This window comes from Arvicanthis niloticus, chromosome 11 (genome assembly GCF_011762505.2).
Source record: "Arvicanthis niloticus isolate mArvNil1 chromosome 11, mArvNil1.pat.X, whole genome shotgun sequence".
Taxonomy (NCBI): domain Eukaryota; kingdom Metazoa; phylum Chordata; class Mammalia; order Rodentia; family Muridae; genus Arvicanthis; species Arvicanthis niloticus.
The window spans coordinates 18,780,116-18,799,787 of NC_047668.1; the positions used below are offsets into that span (position 1 = coordinate 18,780,116).

Genomic DNA, 19,672 nt, shown 5'->3' on the forward strand with positions numbered 1-19,672 from the left:
CACACATCAAGGCTTAGTATATTTAAATATTCTTCTCTATCGCATTCAGCTCTTACAGTAGCATAGTGAGATAGGTTTCGTCGCTACAAACGCACTAGAAAATAATTTGAGAGAGCATTTTTAAAATGTCAAGGACACATGTCTAAAACTACAGCAGAGGCAAGATTTGAAATCATATTGCTTTACGAGAAAAAGCACAAGTCAGTCACAGCTACAGGACACTTACTCCAGAACTCGCTTCTCACATAGACCTCACCAATATAGAGACTCAGTGGAAGTGATCTGACTCATATCATTCAACTTTTCATCTTGGAAAAATGACCATTCAAAGTCCATTCACATGTGATTTTCATTCAGATACCCAAACTAGGGCATTATTAAGCCCCACAAAACATGCCTTTATATTATGGGGTATTGTTATGGAAAACATAAGAGTACTGAAAACATCTGTGAATTAAGAAATGTAATTTCCCTGCCACTAGAGGCATTCCAGGTGTGACTGCTGTGTCACATGTCTGACAGTATGTGACACAAAGGAAAGAGGCTATGTCTATACTAAGTGTTCAGACCTATGAACACCTGAGTGATTAGTAGCCTAACATTCCCTGAAAAAAAAAGGAGGGGAGCCTGAGATGTCCACCACTACAGTGCCAGGAGGGCCAGAGAGGGAGCTAGCCTGAAAGGGCTACCAATCCAGTTCCAGATAGGCCCAGATGGGCTCCCAGTATGGAGAAAGCTGAGTGGGACCTCAGGCCAAAGGTAAGAGTGTGCCTGAAATAGATAACCCTTGTAAGGGGTCATTTGGATAAGGGGCCCAGATGAGGAGTGAGTCCAAAAAGACCACCAGACCAGTGACATGTAGCCAAGAAGTCCACCACCAAGAAAATGAGGAATGATAAATATTAGTGAGGATTCAGATGAAGAGGAATTTTAACTTATTACTAGTGAGGATGTAAACTCATGTCGCCACCATGAAAATCGATGTAGAAGTTCCTCACGGAGCTAAAAACATAACGTGTCCATATCATTCTTGAGTATGTATTGAAAGTAAATCTAAATGACTATTCCAAAAAGATATTTGTCATCCACATTTATTGCTTCATTATTCGAAATAGCTAGAAAATGGAGCAAACCTACAGATACATCAACAGGTGAATACACAGAAAAAGAAAAGAACCTAAGGTATACAGGCAAAATTTAACTAGATTCAACTAGAAAGTGTAAGATTATGAAATTTATGGGAAATATATACATCTGGACAACATTGTGTTAAACAATGTTATATTTTGCTTTCTATTGCTATGATCACAACAAAAAGCATCTTGGGGATTAAAAGGCTTATTTCATAGTGTAGTTTATTGTCCATCAAGCTGTGAATTCAGGGTAGAAACACAAGGTAGGAAAATGGAAGGCAGTCTGAAAGAATTCTGCCTATTGACTTGCTCTTCATATGTTTTTCAGTTTGCTTTCAGATATAACTCAGGACCACCTGCCCAGGAGTGGTACCACCACCAATAGTCTGGGCCCTCATTAACCAAGAAAATTTCCTGCATACTTTCCTACAGACCAATCTGATGGACACACCTTCTCAACTGAATCTACATATTCACAGATGACTCTAGACTGTCAGGTTGACAAAAATGCCATTAGCACAACTGACCTTTTGTCAACATGACACACAAACATGAACTACTAAACCATGACCTCTTCTTTATTTATCCATACTGTTTCATTTACCATCACATGAAGTATAACTTTAAAAGCTCCAAAGTCGTAAAAGTTTTAGAGTCTTCAAAAGTCAAGTTCTCTTTAAAGATTCATTCTCCTTAAAAGTTTTAACTCTATCAACTGTTGGCTCTAGTAAACAGAAAAGTAAGCTATGTGCTTCTTTCTCATTGCACAGTTTAGAATCAGATTAAAGCAAAAACAAAATCATTGTAAGATTTCTGAGGTTCTCTCAAAACCTTCTGAGCTTCATAGGGCTTGGGCAGCTTCATCTCTCTAGCCTTGCCCTCCCCAGCACACAGACACTGACTGATAGGCTCAATCATCTCCCCTTCGTGTCTGCAACTGTCCTTGGTGGGCATTCCATGATCCCGATATCTACAGTATGCTGGAGTTTCTACTGCTGCTGATGTTGCATTCGCTAATGGCCTCTCCTGGCTCTCACAATGCTAAACTTCAACTTCTTTCTATGACTCAAATCCTGTAATTCTCATGCCACCAATACCAAAAGTCCATAGGAAACTCTTACACGATTCCAAGTGCAGCTGTGAGCATGGAATGCAACCTTGGCTACCTCTGGACCAAAATTCTGTGTACTGATCCTGAGGAAGTGTCCAGAAGATTTCAACTCAATGATTCTTGTTTCTTGTAATCACAGTTTTTCAGTGCCAGATAATAGCATCAAATGTCCCAGTTTGAAGGGTTGGGGGAAGGAATGAAGGATCTTAAGGAGATGGCAATCCCATATGAATAGCACCAATATCAACTAACCTGGACTCCTGGGAGGTCTCATCAACAAAGCTTCCAGATAGAGAGCATATACAGGCTCATCTGAGGCCTATGGTATATATGTAGCAGAGGACTGAATGTCTTCACTGGCCCCCGTGGGAGAGGACACACCTAATTCTGTAGAGACTTGATGCCTCAGCAAAGGGGCATCCTCTCACAGGCAGAGGAGATGGGATATTGGAAAAAGAAGTCTGGGAGGGGCACTGGGGGCAACATTTTGGATGTAAATAAAATAATTTTGAGAAGAAAATAGTTTTACTTCAGTTATGCTCATCTCTTGTTAATAGCAACTGATTTTAAAGAGGCTACCAACTAAAACTACAAACTCACAATATAAAATATTATATGAACAACCATAATTGTGTCTTTAAGGAACTCTAACTTTTGAAACTTCTTAAATAAGCTTCCATTTGCCGCATCTCTCTGAGCATGCTTATCTTCCAGGCTCCCACAGACCAACTTAATAAACTGTGAGATCTCAGTTTCTTTCTGCACAAGCTCCAAAAATACTTCCACTATACTCCCAACCACAATATAATCAGGTCTTTTAGAGCAACTGCCCACTCTATGGTATCATGAAGGGATGTAAGTGCAGGACCTTAAGGCAGGAACCTTGAGGTAAATTAGAAGCAAACCATGGAAGGGGGTTGTTACTGCTTTGTTTTCAAAACAAAGCTTGCTCAGTTTGCTGTCTTATGCAATCCAGAACTCCCTGTGTAAGGATGCTGTTGTGCACAACAGTCCATGCCCTTTCACATCAATCATTAATCAAGTGGTACACAGACATATCTACAGAACCATCTGCTACCCTGATATAAGCATTTTTTTCCAGTGGAGGTCCCCTACTTCCAGATAACCAGCTTGTATCAAGTTGGGGGAAAAATCCTAACTGCTACAGTCAGATTCAGACTGATGTATGCCACATGATTTTTTTCATATGTATAACATATATTCAAATATATTCTTCTGTGTTTATTGTGTGGTGTTTATTTGTGTGTGTGTGTGTGTGTAAGTAATGAAAGTGGAAAGGGGATCATGAGAGTGTGAGAAAAAAATCTTAAAATAGAACAAGAGGGCTGTAAGGGTGTAATATAATTACTAGGACATGAAAGCAAGAGGGAATACTGTTGGGGACCACTCTACTCTACGTTTGGGGACCAAAATGTCTCAGACCACCGCTCTGTCAATGTTGAAACCCACACTGCCCCAAGCTGCTCCAGTCTGCGGGTCGGGGTTCAGCAAGAGAGAGAGTGAGGATGGACTTGAAGAATGGAGACCAGACAGAGTGTGATTCAATCCCATTTATTCTTCAGTCTCTCCTCTTCTCTCCAAGTCCCAAGTCTTGAGTTCCTAGTCACTAGTGCCTCCAAGTTCCAAGTTTCTTCTTCCAAGTGCTAAGTGCCTAATGTCTAATAAGTCTTTTTCCTCAATGCCTAATTCCTACTCCAAGTTGTACTCCAAGTTGTACAGCCTAACCTAATTCCTAGTTCCAAGTTGTACTGCAAGTTATACTGTCCAAGTTCTTCCTACAAGTTGTACTCTAAGTTGTACTCTCTAACCTAATTCCTAGTTCCAAGTTGTACTTCCGAGTGCCTAATAATCTGTTGCTTTCTTCTGTCAGCCTCTCGCCTTTTATGTCTCACTACTAAGCCATGCCTCTAAGTCACACCTTTAATCATGCCCTTAAGTCTTGTCTCTAAATCTGATCTCTAAGTCACGCCCTTAAATCACAGACCTTTAAGTCTCACACACCCAAGGGAAAATCCTGGGTATCTAAAGCAAGATGTTATCAGAGTGTGCTCAGCTGTTGCAGGCTAATGTAATCAAGTCTCTTATCAGGGTATATGGCTCAAGATGGCTGCAAGGATGATAGCCGCCTTGTGTTGACTCCCCACAGAATACTATTTGGGAAAGGAAAGGGAACAGGAAGAGTACCCAGTGGGTTTTGGAAAGGGCTCCAGGAGAGAAGAATAAGCTGAATAAAGTATGCTATGTGCATAAAACAAAAACATAATAAAACCTGTTACTTTGTAAACTAGCCCCCAAAACAAAGATATGACTGTGGTCATGTACACATTTAATTGAAGAACTGGGGAGGCAGAGGCAGGCAGAACTCTTTGAGTTTAAGGCCAGCCTAGGTGTTTTACACAGTGAGTTCTACGAGCAGTGCACTGAGATGCAGTCTCAAAAAGTCTAGTAAGGAAACAATTTACTAAGAAAAGCTCTTAAACAGCATCACTGTGTCATCATTTTACACAGGACTGTGTTGTTTAGCAAAATAAATTAAATTGTCACTTTTATAACCCATATATACACCCATGTTCAAAGTTTATCATAAAATAAAATATTTTGTCACAATATAATTGTAAAAAAAAGTATCCAAATGCTTAAAAATAATGTAATTGCAAAATGAATGACTTCTTGTTATAGCAATTAAAGAGAGATGGCTTTTCTGGTTTGATAATTTTATTTAAGCCGAAATTTACCAAAATAACATACAGATATATTAACTAACACACTTTCCCAAATCATGCAGTTTAAATAATATATAGTGATTCTCTGTTTATAGCAATCATCATTTATTCTACATGTGTCCTTTATGTAAATGCTGGCTTTTATAATGATTTTATTTATATTTCATACATGAATACTGCATCTACATAATTCTCACTGCTATTCTCCTTTAACTTCTCCTTTTCCCTTTCTTAATTTTATGATCTCTCCTTTTTTATTGTTACATATGCACACTAATGAGGTAGCTATTCTTGGTTGTCAACTGGACTACATCAGGTATTAAATAAGAACCCAAAATGGAGGGCATACCTATGAGAGATTTCAGCTTAATTTGAAGTGTGAAGATTAGAACTAGAAGTAGTTCTAATTCAGATCTTTGATTTAGGAAGACACGCCTTTAATCCAGATCTAATCTGAGCCAGTCCTGCTGGGAGCTTATATATGGATATGGAAGAAGGAAGCTTTGCTTTTTGCCTTCTAACTCTTGCTGCTTTGCTAAGCAAGTCCATTTTTTCACTGGTATTAGAGACTACTTCAGAATTCCAGAGTATACTAAACATCCGGCATTGTGGACTAAGTAACTTATGTATTCCTGGAGTTTCTGTCCATACTCAGCCATTATTTGGTTGTCTGGATCACAGTTTGTAAAGCAATCTAATAAACACACACAAACACATACATGCACACACATTCATAGATTCTGTTTATCTAGAGAATCCTGATTAATATAACATATGTGTGAGTATATAAATATTTGTACACATTTACATATCCATATAGCTTTGTTCATATGTATGAGTGCCCAGGGTAACCACTTGGCATTGAACAACCTATGTGGGAGTTCTTCCCTGAAGGAATCTCATTTTTTCTTTTACTCTGTCCTCTCTCTCACCTCTCTCCCTCTCCCTCTCCCTCTCCCTCTCCCTCTCCCTCTCCCTCTCCCTCTCCCTCTCCCTCTCCCTCTCCCTCTCCCTCTCCCTCTCCCTCTCCCTCTCCCTCTCCCTCCCTCTCACTCTCTCTCTCTCGCTCTCTCTCTCTCTTTCTCTGTGTGTGTGTTGTGTGTTACCATTGACCACCTACAGCTTTTTGTGTAGAAGTGAGATTACATGGGATTTCCCATGTCTTAATTGTCATATCAACTGATATTGTCATTATGGTGGTCTGTTTAACAAACGCATTGTTTAGTGTTCAGCAACTGCATTGTTAAGAGTTCATGGGTCTTTAAAAGATTAAAAGTTCATTTTCCTTTCATGTCTAGAGGACACAATGTGTCATCAGGCATCCTTGGCCTCTGTTTCTTGAAATTATTCTATCCTATCTTCTGTGATTTTCCCTGAACCTTATTTAGAGGGGTTAAATTTCAGGTTTATCATATGAAGCTGGACTAACTGGAGCACGGGTTGCCCATGAATCTGTTGCATGCCTGTGGATCTCATTCCTCTAACTAAGCTGCCTTGTCTTGCCTCAGTGGGAGAGGATGTGCCTATGAGGATATGCCAGGGTAGGGTGATGCCCATGAGGACCTCCCCATTCTTCGAGGAGAAGGGGAGAGGGAAACAAGGGGATCTGTGTGACGGGTGACTGGGAGGAGAGGGCTCTGATATTAGGATATAAAGTGAATACATAAATTAATTAATGGAAAAAAGATTCTATAGCTGAAGACATCATACACTCTGAGCATAGTACCTGGAGGAATCAAGACAAAATTGACCTGAAAGCTTCCTCCCTGAGGGCTAGCTCCCACAGAGTGAAAAAGAGCTATCCAAGATGCCAAGAGAGAGGAGTAATTGATAGCCCTACATAGTTACAAAACCACAATGACTGGACCATTAGGATGCCCACCATAGTACAGTAGTGGAACTTAAGTGCTTGGGGTATTCAGAAGCTTTTTAATTAGATTTCAAGATCACTCTACAGGAGGAATTCTTCTGGTATAAATTTCACCACCTACCCAGGGTGTAGAGGTCATAGACCTGAGAGGAGAACCTACTATTGAAAATATTCTACATCAATATAATTTCTGTCTTCTAAATACTTTTTCTTAAATCCACATGGAAGTGTATCTCTAACTTCTGACCAAAGAAGCTTATTTTTGCAGCAAATGAAGACTGTTGCACAGATACACAAAATGTACAGAATATCTTTAATTTCTTAACCAATAATAAGTGACTTTAGAAATTAACCCAGTTAAATGTTGCAATAACTGCAATGTCCCTACTTACTGGGGAGTGCAACTGTAACTTCATAGAACCCTATTTATCCTAGTAAGGATTTAAATTGTTTTCTTAGTCATTCCTCCTTGTCTGCCCACTCCAACCCTGTGAGTGAGTGAGTGTGTGTGTGTGTGTGTGTGTGTGTGTGTGTGTGTGTTGCTGAGAACTAAAACTAGAGTCAAGACAGATGTCATTTCCTTTGGACATAAACCAATTGGATGAATAGATCATACGGTATTTGTATTTAATGATTTTTGAGGAATCTCCTTACTACTCTCTGTATAGATGAACTACTTTACTTTCTTATGTCTAGTGTATAATAACCCATTTTTATTTGCATCACCAGCACTTATTATCTCTTGAAAATAGGCACTATTACTGGAGTAAGGAGGCATCACACTATAATTTTAATCCTTTATAATTAGTGATATTAAGAATTAAAAAAAAAACTCTTTCTACTGTTGACCATTTGTATGTGCTTTTTAAAGAAAATGTCTATTTAGATCTACTTTCCTCCACTCTCTACTGAGTTACTTAAGGTTTCTTTGATTGTTTGACTAAAGTTTGAGAGTTCTACATACATTCTGCATGTGACTCCTATGTAGGCATATAAATTGTAAAAATTATCTCCTGTTCCTCATTCTGGTGATCATTTCTTTAGTTACTACTGGATATTGTCTTATGTTGATGGATTAAAATATTTTATTTACCCTGGTAACTTTATATATTATACAGTGTACTTTGATTATATTTGCCTCTACTTCTCTCCTCCAACTCTTCTCAGAACCCACCATTATCACCTTTCTCAATTTCATGTCCTCTTTTTTAACTCACTATATCTAGTCAAGATTGCTAGTGTGGGAATGTTTGTAGAAACATCCACTGGCATAGCAACTTCTCAATGGTCACATCCTTAAAGAAACTGGTTTTCCAACAGCCATCAACTATCAATGGTTCCTAAGCTAGAGGTTAGATTTCATGAGCACTTTTCACATTCATGTTGAAATTTTGAGTGCCTTGATATTGAGTAACTCTTGTGCAGGAACCTACAGCTACTGTGAGTTTATGTGTGCAACAACCCTAGCAACTCTGGAAAAAACTGTTGTGCAGTGGTTCTCTCTGATCCCTCACTCTTACAATATTTCTGCTCTACTTCCACAATAATACCTGATCCTTGTGGGAATGAGGGTGTGATATAAATGTCCTGTTTAGGTCTAAACATGGCACAGTCACTTATTCTTTTCAAGGTTAACTACTGTGTCTGCATTAATTGCTATCTAGTGCAAGAGGAAGCTGCCAATAATTAGAGCTGTATTAGCCATATATAATAAACATATATATTTGCAGAGATGTTTAATACTATCTTCATGTACAAAATTAACAGAAGTGAGTTTTTCCCTAGTGCTGTAAACTCCCTAGACAGAGGTTCTTAAGAAAGATTACAGATCTAAGTATGAGTTCTGTCTTGTCAATTGGGCCTCAAATCCAAGCAGAAAGTGGTTGGTCACCTATATAATATTTTTGCCACTATTGCACAAATGGGAATCCCATGCCAGGACAATGATTACTGTAGCTCATAGTGTCCACCAATATGCAACACTTTTGTTCATTTTATTAATTATAGTGTTTCCATAGGTAAAACAGAAATGAGTAGTATCAATAACAAATTTGGAGAAATATGTACAGAATGAGCAGTGGGTGGCAATGAAAATTAAAAAAAAATAAATTTCTTAATCTAAGTGCTCAGAAGCTTCATGTGAAGAAAAAAGAGTGTATGCTGAATATATATAATAAATTTTATCCAAAGAAAATTAAATCATTATTCTAGCTGCTATGGAGAAAAGGTGTAACTTAGGTCAGAAAGTTCATTTTCTGTAATATTACTCTATGAATCATCTGTCAGAAAATCAAATTTCATCTATTAAAAATGAATGTTGGCTATAAATGGGTAAAATACCAGTAAATTCATCTTAAACACTGAAATTTGTGCATAAGTCATTGAAATTTTTCTATAGGTCAAAAGCATGAGAAGAAAGGGCTTTAAAACCTTAAGGGACTCAGAGTATAGGACGATTACAAACTGCTCAAGAAAAATGTAAAGTGAAAGATACAGGAACGGGCCTTACTACAGAAACAGGAAGACTAGAACTTACCGTAAAAGGAATACAACTTATGGGCAAACAAAGTTTTTTTAAAAATAAACTTTTTTAAAATAAAAATTTATTATGTTAACAGGAATAGATTATGAAGGGGGTACTTATGATGATATGAACAACCAATAATGAAAGGCCTTAAGTAGTTTAATGATTGAAATTTTTAGATTAATATTTTCATTTATTTTATGTATGTATTTTATAGCAATAAAAATGAAAAACTATTTGATAAGATTTTTTTATATGTATGCTACAGGTTTATTGATTTTACTGGCATTAAAGCTTGTTACTCTATGTGGCTTTTAAAATATATGTTTATAGTTCTAACATATGCATCTGTAATTTTGCCCAAAATTTCCAGTCTGATTTTTATACTAATTATTTTGAAATTATAATATATTCTAATGCTCTGATTCAACCTGTCTTCCCTTTTAACCTTACAACCCCACTTATACATCTTCACTTTTCTCCCTGTCAAATGCATGGCCTCTTTTTCTTTAAGTATTAGTACATTCACAAATGTGAATATATTAATTACATATACTAACACATATTCTACCTATTCAGTCCTTCTAATATTACATGCATGTATAAACTTAGGGCTTACCAATTGGTTTTGGATAATTAATTGGGCGTCTCTTTTCTGGGGAAGACTATTTCTCCTACTTTCAGCATTCTCCAGTATCCCATAGTTCTTGGCCATGTAGCACGTTCCTTTGGCATTCTCCCTGTTCAGGTGTTTGTGAAGGCATCTGTGTTATTAAAACTTAATAGGAGTAGCTTCATTGACTTTTCTAGGACATACAATCTTACAAAGATGCACTGATCCTCTGGCTACTATAATCTTCCCATCCCCTTTCCCACAATGTTTCCTGAGCCTTAGGATTAGAAATTATGTTGTAGATGTATGAACCAGGGCTAATCACCACATGATTACTTGTTTCTCTGCATTTTGATCAGTTGTAGTCATGCTTAATAATTTTTAGCCATTGCAAATAAAGTGTTTTTTTATGAGAGGTGAGAAATATGTCCAAAGAAAACAGACATTCTTGGAAAAGAGAAAGGAGGGGTAAAAACTGCTTTATGGTATGTTTGTTTTATAACATATATTTTACTTCATTTGTTAATTTTAATTACAGGATATATTTATTTTAAAGGAAAAGGATAAAACCAAAAGTAGACTAGTGGTTTTTGATTGAAAGAGATGTTGTTGGAGAAACACAGAACCACATGTAGACATATGTTAGCAGAAGACCAGGCACCTCAGAGAGTCACTTGAGTTCTTTATATATTAGACTTCTTTTTGATGTAGGGTTGGTGAAAATTTTTTTCCATTCTGTAGGCTATGGTTTTATCCTACTGACAGAGTCCTTTGCCTTACAGAAGCTTTTCAGCTTTATGAGGTCTGATTTATTAATTGTTGATCTTATTTCCTGAGCTGTTGGTGTTCTGTTCAGGAAGGTGTCTCCTGTCCCAATGTGTTTGAGGTTATTTTCCTCTTTCTTTTCTATCAGGTTCAGCGCATCAGGTTACATGTTGAGGTCCTTGATCCCTTTGGACTTGAGGTTTGTACAAAGTAATAAATATGGATCTATTTGGATTCTTCTACATGAAGACATCCAGTATGTTGCTACATGCAGCACCATTTGTTGAAGATGCTTTCTTTCTTCCACTGTATGGTTTTGTCTTCTTTGTCAAATATTAAGTGTTTATAGGTATGTGGATTAATTTTTGGGTCTTCAATTCTATTTTACCGGCAAATTGATGGAACTAAAAATTATCCTGAGTAAGATAATCCAGACCCTCCTTCCTGTCTGGGCCTGAACACTGAGCAGATCCCTGGCAGCAACTCTGCCCCCAATCACACGAAACCCAGAGGAAGCAGGGCAGTATCTTAGGTAAGCAGACAGAAACATTCACCCCATAGAGGGAGTAACTGGGACCCACAATGATCCAGGAAGTCGCTCCCGGCCCGGAGCAACTGGTTCCTTCCAGTCTGGGCCAGAGCACTGAGCAGATCTTGGGTGGCAGCTCTGGCCCCAATCTCTAAGAACCCAGAGGAAGCAGGGATCTCAGGTGCTCTAACTCAGGCAGTATCTTAGGTAAGCAGACAGCAAGGCCTGCCCCAAAGAGGGAGTAACTGGGACCTACAAGGACCCAGGAAGTCACTTCCGGCCCAGAGCACTGATTCCCTTTGGTCTGGGCCAGAGCACTGAGCAGATCTTGGGCTGCAGCTCTGCTCCCAATCTCTAAGAACCCAGAGGAAACAAGGCTCCCAGAGCTCTCACCTGGGCAGTATACTGTCTGCCCCTGAGCACTGAGCAGATTTTGGGTCCCAGCTCTTACCCCAGTAGTTACACCCACCTCACAAAGTTCTGATACAACCAAGATAATAGGAAAGACAGGCTCCAGTCATGGACAGGGCAGGTATTACTAAGGAGATACAGATGGCAAAAGGCAAGTGCAAGAACATGAGCATCAGTAACCCAGGACACTTAGCATCATTAGAACCTAGTTCTCCCACACAAGAAAGTCCTGAATTACTCATATCACTAGGAAAGCAAGATTCAGAATTAAAATCACTTCTAATGATGATGATAGAGGACTTTAAGAAGGACATAAATAACACTCTCAAAGAATTTGAGGAGAACACAGGTAAACAGGTAGAAGCCTTTAAAGTGGAAACACAAAAATCCCTTAAAGAATTACAAGAGAACACAACCAAACAGGTGAAGAAATTGAACAAAACCATCCAGGACATAAAAATGGAAGTAGAAACAATAATGAAATCACAAAGGGAGACTACCCTGGAGATAGAAAACCTAGGAAAGAAATCAAGAGTCATAGACACAAGCATCACCAACAGAATACAAGAGATAGAAGAGAGACTCTCAGGTGCAGAAGATACCATAGAAAATATTGACACAACTGTTAAAGAAAACGCAAAATGCAAAAAGTTCTTAACACAAAATATCCAGGAAATCTGGGACACAATGAGGAGACCAAACCTAAGGATAATAGGTATAGATGAGAGTGAAGATTCCCAACTTAAAGGGCCAATAAATATCTTCAACAAAATTATAGAAGAAAACTTCCCTAATCTAAAGAATGAGATGCCAATAAACATACAAGAAGACTATAGAATGCAAAATAGACTAGACCAGAAAAGAAATACCTCCCGTCACATAATAATCAAAACACCAAGTGCACAAAACAAAGAAAGAATATTAAATGCAGTAAGGGAGAAAGGCCAAGTAACATATAAAGGCAGACCTATCAGAATTACACCAGACTTCTCACCAGATACTATAAAAGCTAGAAGATGCGGGACTGATGTCATACAGACCCTAAGAGAACACAAATGCCAGCCCAGGCTACTATACCCAGCAAAACTCTCAATTACCATAGATGGAGAAACCAAGATATTCCACGACAAAACCAAATTTACACAATATCTTTTCACAAACCCAGCATTACAAAGGATAATAGCAGGAAAGCTCCAATACAAAGAGGGAAATTGTACCCTAGAAAGAGCAAGAAAGTAACCCTATTCCAACAAATCCAAAAGAAGATAGGCACATAAAGATAACTTCACCTCGAATAACAAAAATAACAGGAGACAACAATCACTGTTCTTTAATATCTCTTAACATCAATGGACTCAATTCCCCAATTAAAAGACATAGGCTAATGGACTGGATACATAAATGGGACCCAGTATTTTGCTGCATACAGGAAACCCACCTCAGTGCAAAGACAGACTCTACTTTAGAGTAAAAGGCTGAAAAACAATTTTTCAAGCAAATGGTCCTAAGAAACAAGTTGGAGTAGCAATTCTAAAATCTCTAGCGTGAGAACACAAAGGGGTGGGGGGGGGGAGAAACTCATGGCTCCACCTGTATAGGTAATTGAGGGTGGCCTTGGCAGGCATCAGTGGAAGTAGACAGCCTTGGTACCTGAAAGTTTGGATTTCCTAGTGTTGGGGATTTGCAAGAGCAAGGAGGTGGGAATGAGAGGATGTTGGGAGCACACCCCCATAGTAATTGGAGGGGAAAATTGGGTAAGGGGTTAGGCATCAGTGGAAGTGGAGGGCCTAGGTGCCTAAAAGTTTGGATTCCCTAATGTTGGGAAATTTGAGAGCAGGAAGGCGAAAATGGGAGGATGGTGGGAACACACCCTCATAGAAACTCCCAGAATTATATGGATTAGACTTGACAGAGGCAGGCCGCCAGAAGACTAGATTCCAGAATTCAAACAAAAAATTATCTTGATACTAAAATTTGTTTTGAGAATTGTATATTGCAGAATACAAAGCCTTGGTATATTGACTCATCAGGTAAGCTGAGCAGACCTGCTCGAACCTCTGATGTCCTGGAATTCCAGCTGGATGCAATGAAGACACAGTGTCAGAGGCTTATCAATTTTCTCTTCCCCCAACCCCCTCTTCTAATATCTCAACACCCATAATCAGCTTGAAGAAGTTAATGAAGTCGGCGCCCCTATTCCCTGGGCTTGTGGACTGAGGTGGTTAATATTGGGCTGTCTTTCTAGGGAAAAGTAATGGTTTTGGTGGAACAAAGAGGATTAGCTAGGATTAATTGCATAGCCATAACCTACTGGTAGAAATATGTATAATTGTTATTAAGATGAAGTTATAATTTTTTTTTTCTTGTTTTCCCCCCCCCTCAGGTTTTCTAGTTCATTATGATTCTGTCTGAGGGAGGAGTGTATGTCTAGGAATTTCTCCATCTTTTTCTTTTTTTTTTTATTTTTAAAGATTATTTATTTATTTTATATATTCAAGTACACTATAGCTGTCTTCAGACACACCAGAAGAGGGCATCAGATCCCATTACAGATGGTTGTGAGCCACCATGTGGTTGCTGGGAATTGAACTCAGGACCTCTGGAAGAGCAGCCAGTGCTCTTAACCGCTGAGCCATCTCACCAGCCCGGAAGTTATAATTTCTTAAATAGTACAAAATTTACTTTGATTTCAAATTTAAGGTTTTCATTGGTATGAGCTCATTAATATAAAAGTGAGATGAATATTGATACTCTCATAGGCATTGTGCCTGTATAACACATTTAGGAATACAAGGCTTAGACCCAGTCCTTCCTTAACTTTTTTAACTTATTTGAGATGGTTAGACTGTGAGTTAAGGGACTATAGCAAATTCATGGCTTGGAGTTTATGTTAGGGTGTTTTCTATATTTTATTTAGAAATAGCTGAGAGGAGTTAACAGACAACAGTCCCGATTGCCTTACATAAATAGTTGGTTTTCAAAACATCAGAAATCTACATAATTGACGTTACAAACATTTCTGTATTAATGTTCATTTTGATTAGAGACCTGTCTGCTCCTGACAGCTTCCTGTCTTGGATTCTAAGAAGAAATTGAGCATCTTTGGAGTTATTCCAATTGTGGTGAGACAGCCACTAGGCAAGAATTGCCTCTTTCCGTCTACAGACAAAATGCTGTCCAGAAAAGGACACACTTGCAGAATAGTCAACTGATTCAGCTCTTAATAATTCTGTGTCACTAGTTCTGTCAGATGATCCTGGGCCAGAAGACTGAAGATCGGATGCTCCAATGTTCTGTAGTATAGGGACTGTGCAGGTCTTCAGCAGTCTCTATTAATTGTCTATGTTTTAGAAGCTATGCTTTGTGCTTCCCATAATTTCAGTTAACTCAGTCATTCTGTATTTCTGATGGGATTGAAAACTCGAGCTTGTTTTGATTTGCATTGCCCTAATGACTAAGGATATTGAACATTTCTTTAGGTGCTTCTCAATTCCAGTTTCCTCAGTTGAGAATTCTTTGTTTAGCTCTGTAGCCCATTTTGAATAGGGTTATTAGGTTGCCTTGAGTGTAATTTCTTGAGTTCTTTGTATATATTGGATATTAGCCCTCTATCAGATGTAGGATTGATAAAGATATTTTCCCAATCTGTTGGTTGCCATTTTATCTTATTGATAGTGTCCTTTGCTTTACAGAAGCTTTGCAATTTTATGAGGTCCCATTTCTCAATTCTGGATCTTAGAGCATAAGCCATTGGTGTTCTGTTCAGGAACTTGTCTCCTGTGCCTACCTATTTGAGGGTCTTCCCCACCTTCTCTTCTATTAGTTACTATGTATCTGGTTTTATGTGAAGATCCTTTATCCACTTGGACTTGAACTTTGTACAAGGAGATAAGAATGGATCGTTCTGCATTCTTCTACATGCTGACCTCCAGTTGAACCACCACCATTTCTTAAAAATGCAGTCCTTTTTCCACTGGATGATTTTAGCTCCTTTGTCAAAGATCAAGTGACCATTGGTGTGTGGGTTCATTTCTGGATCTTCAATTCTATTCCATTGATCTTCCTACATGTCTCTGTACTAATACCATCCAGTTTTTATTACTACTGTTCTGTATTACAACTTGAGGTCAGGGATGTGATTCCCCCCAGATGTTTTATAATTGTTGAGTATAGTTCTTGCTATCCTTGGTTTTATGTTATTCCAAATGAATTTGCAAATTGCTCTTTCTACCTCTATGAAGAATTGATTAGGGATTTTGATGAGGATTGCATTGAATCTGTAGATTGCTTTTGGCAAGAGACCATTTTTACTAGATTAATCCTGCCAATCCACGAGCATGGGATTTCCATCTTCTGAGATCTTCAATTTCTTTCTTCAGAGACTTGAAGTTCTTGTCACACAAATTTTTCATTTCTTGGTTAGATTCACACCAAGGTATTTTATATTATTTGTGACTATTGTGAAGGGTGTCATTTCCCTAATTTCTTTCTCAGCCTGTTTGTCCTTTGAATAGAGAAAGGCTACAGATTTGTTTGAGTTGGTTTTATATCTAGCCACTTTGCTGAAATTGTTTATCAGGTTTAGGAGTTCTCTGGTGGAAGTTTTAGAGTCTCTTAAGTATACTATCGTATCATCTGCAAATAGTGAAATTTTGACTTCTTCCTTTCCTATTTGTATCCCTTTGATGTCCTTTTGTTGTCTAATTGCTCTGGCTAAAACTTCCAGTACTATATTGAATAGGTAGAGAGAGAGTGAGCAGCCTTGTCAAGTCCCTGATTTTAGTGGGATTGCTTCTAGTTTTTCTCCATTGACTTTGATGTTAGCTACCGGCTTGCTGTATATTGCTTTTACTATGTTTAGGTATGGGCCTTGAATTCCTGATTTTTCCAAGACTTTTACATCAACAGATGTTGAATTTTGTTAAATGCCATCTCAGCATCTAGTGAGATAATCATGTGGTTTTTTTCTTTGAGTTTGTTTATATAGTGGATTACGTTGATGGATTTCCAAATATTGAATCATCTATGCATTTCTGAGATAAAGTCTACTTGATCATGATGGATGATTGTTTGATGTGTTCTTGAATTCAGTTTTCGAGAATTTTATTGAGTATTTTTGCAGCAATATTTATTCATAATGGAGATTGGTCTGAGGTTCTCTTTTTTGTTGGGTCTTTGTGAGGTTTAGGTATAAGTGTGATTGTGATTTCATAAAACAAATTGTGTAGTGTTACTTTTGTTCTTTTTTGTGGAATAGTTTGAAGAGAATTGGCATTAGGTCTTCCTGGAAGGTCTGATAGAATTCTGCACTAAAACCATCTGGTCCTCAAGGGTTTTTTTTTGGGGGGGGGAGGTTGGGAGACTTTTAATAAATGCTGTTATTTCTTTAGGGGTTATGGGACTCTTTAGATGGTTTATCTGCTCCTGATTTAACTTTGGTACCTGGTATCTGTCTAGAAAGTTGTCCATTTCATCCAGATTTTCCAGATTTGTTGAGTATAGGCTTTTGTAGTAGGATCTGATGATTTTTTTTTAATTTCCTCAGTTTCTGTTGTTATGTCTCCCTTTTCAGTTCTGATTTTAATTTGGATACTGTCTCTGTGCCCTCTGGCTAAAGGTTTATCTATCTTGTTGATTTTCTCAAAGAACCAGCTCCTGGTTTTGTTGATATTTTATATAGTTCTTTCTGTTTCTACTTGGTTGATTTCCATCCTGAGTTTGATTGTTTCCAGCTGTCTACTCCTTTTGGGAGTATTTGCCTCTTTTTGTTCTAGAGCTTTCAGGTCTGCTGTCAAGTTGATAGTGTATGCTCTCTCCAGTTTCTTTTTGTAGGCACTTAGAGCTATGAGTTTTCCTCTTAGCACTGCTTTATGGAGTCCCACAATTTTGGTATGATGTGTCCTCATTTTCATTAAATTCTAAAAAGTCTTTAATTTCTTTCGTTATTTCTTCCTTGACCAAGTCATCATTGAGTAGAGAGTTGCTCAGTTTCCACTTATGTGTGGGTTTTCCATCGTTTTTGCCATTATTGAAGACCAGCCTTAGTCCATGGTGGTCTGATAGGGTACAAGAGATTATTTCAATCTTTTTGTACCTGTTGAGGCCTGTTTTGTGACCAATTATATGGTCTATTTTGGAGAAGGTACTATGAGGTGCTGAGAAAAAGGTATATTCTTTTGTTTTAGGATGAAATGTTCTATAGATATCAGTTAAATCCATTTGGTTCATAACTTCTGTTAGTTTCATTGTGTCTGTGTTTAGTTTCTGTTTCCATGATCTGTCCATTACTGAGAGTGAAGTGTTGAAATCTCCCACTATTATTGTGTGAGGTACAGTGTATGCTTTGAGCTTTAGTAAAGTTTCTTTTATGTATGTGGGTGTCCTTGCATTTGGGGCATAGATATTCAGAATTGAGAGTTGGTAGATTTTTTCTTTGATAAGCATGAAGTGTCTTTCCTTATCTTTTTTGATTACTTTTTGTGGAAAGTCGATTTTATTTGTTATAAGAATGGCTACTCCAGCTTGTTTCTTGGAACCATTTGCTTGGAAGATTGTTTACCATCCTTTTACTCTGAGGTAGTGTCTTTCTTTGTCACTGAGGTGCGTTTCCTGTATGCAACAAAATACTGGGTCCTATTTATGTATCCAGTCTGATAGTCTATGTCTTTTTATTGGTGAATTGAGTCCATTGATGTTAAGAGATATTTAAAAAAATGATTGTTGCTTCTTGGTATTTTTTTATTAGAGGTAGAATTATGTTTGTATAGCTATCTTCTTTTGGGCTTGTTGGAAGATTACTTCCTTGCTTTTTCTAGGTTGCAGTTTCCCTCCTTGTGTTGGAGTTTTCCATCAGTTATCCTTTGAAGTGCTGGGTTTGTGAGAAGATATTGTGTGAATTTGGTTTTGTCATGGAATATCTTGGTTTCTCCATCTATGGTAATTGAGAGTTTTGCTGTGTATAGTAGTCTGGGCTGGCTTTTGTGTTCTCTTAGGGTCTGTATGGTATCTATCCAGGATCTTCTGGCTTTTATAGTATCCAGTGAGAAGTCTGGTTTAATTCTTTTAAGTCTGGCTTTATATGTTACTTGACTTTTTTCCCTTACTGCTTTTAGTATTTTTCTTTGTTTTGTGCATTTGATGTTTTGATTATTATGTGATGGGAGGTATTTCTTTTCTGGTCTAGTCTAGTTGAGGTTGTATAGGCTTCTTGTATGTTAATGAATATCTCTTTCTTTAGGTTAGGAAAGTTTTCCTCTACAATTTTGTTGAAGATATTTACTGGCCCTTTATGTTAGAAATCTTCACTCTCATCTATACCTATTATCCTTAGGTTTGGCCTTCTCATTGTTTTCTGTATTTCCTGGATGTTTTGGGTTAGGAGCTTCTTGCATTTTGCATTTTCTTTGACAGTTGTGTCAATATTTTTCATGGTATCTTCTGCACATGAGATTCTCTCTTCTATCTCTTGTATTCTGTTGGTGATGCTTGTGTCCATGACTCCTGATTTCTTTCCTAGGTTTTCTATCTCCAGGGTAGTCTCCATTTGAGATTTTTTTTTTATTGTTTCTGCTTCCATTTTTAGATCCTGGATGGTTTTGTTTAATTCCTTCGCCTGTTTTGTTTGTGTTTTCTTACAGTTCTTTAAGTGATTTTTATGTTTTCTCTTCTACCTATTTACCTGTGTTCTCCTGTACTTCTTTAAGGGAGTTATTTATGTCTTTCTTAAAGTCCTCTATCATCATCATGAGAAGTGATTTTAATTCTGGATACTGATTTTCCAGTGTGACGGAGTGTCCAGGGCTTGCTATGGTGGGAGAACTGAGTTCTGATGATGCCAAGTAACTTTGGTTTCTGTTGCTTATGTTCTTGTACTTGCCTTTTGCCATATGTTTAACTCTAGTGCTACCTGCACTCACTGTCTCTGACTGGAGATTGTCTTTCCAGTTATCTTGCTTGTGTCAGAACCCCTCAG

The 19,672-nt window shown here is 37.9% G+C and overlaps 1 non-coding gene across 1 annotated transcript; it reads left to right on the plus strand.

The window, feature by feature from the left end:
* The first annotated feature begins 471 nt into the window (after positions 1-471).
* Positions 472-603, plus strand: LOC117717417 (small nucleolar RNA SNORA17). The gene has a single exon (XR_004607909.1). It is a non-coding gene; the product is annotated as a small nucleolar RNA SNORA17 (small nucleolar RNA).
* Positions 604-19,672: the final 19,069 nt, after the last annotated feature.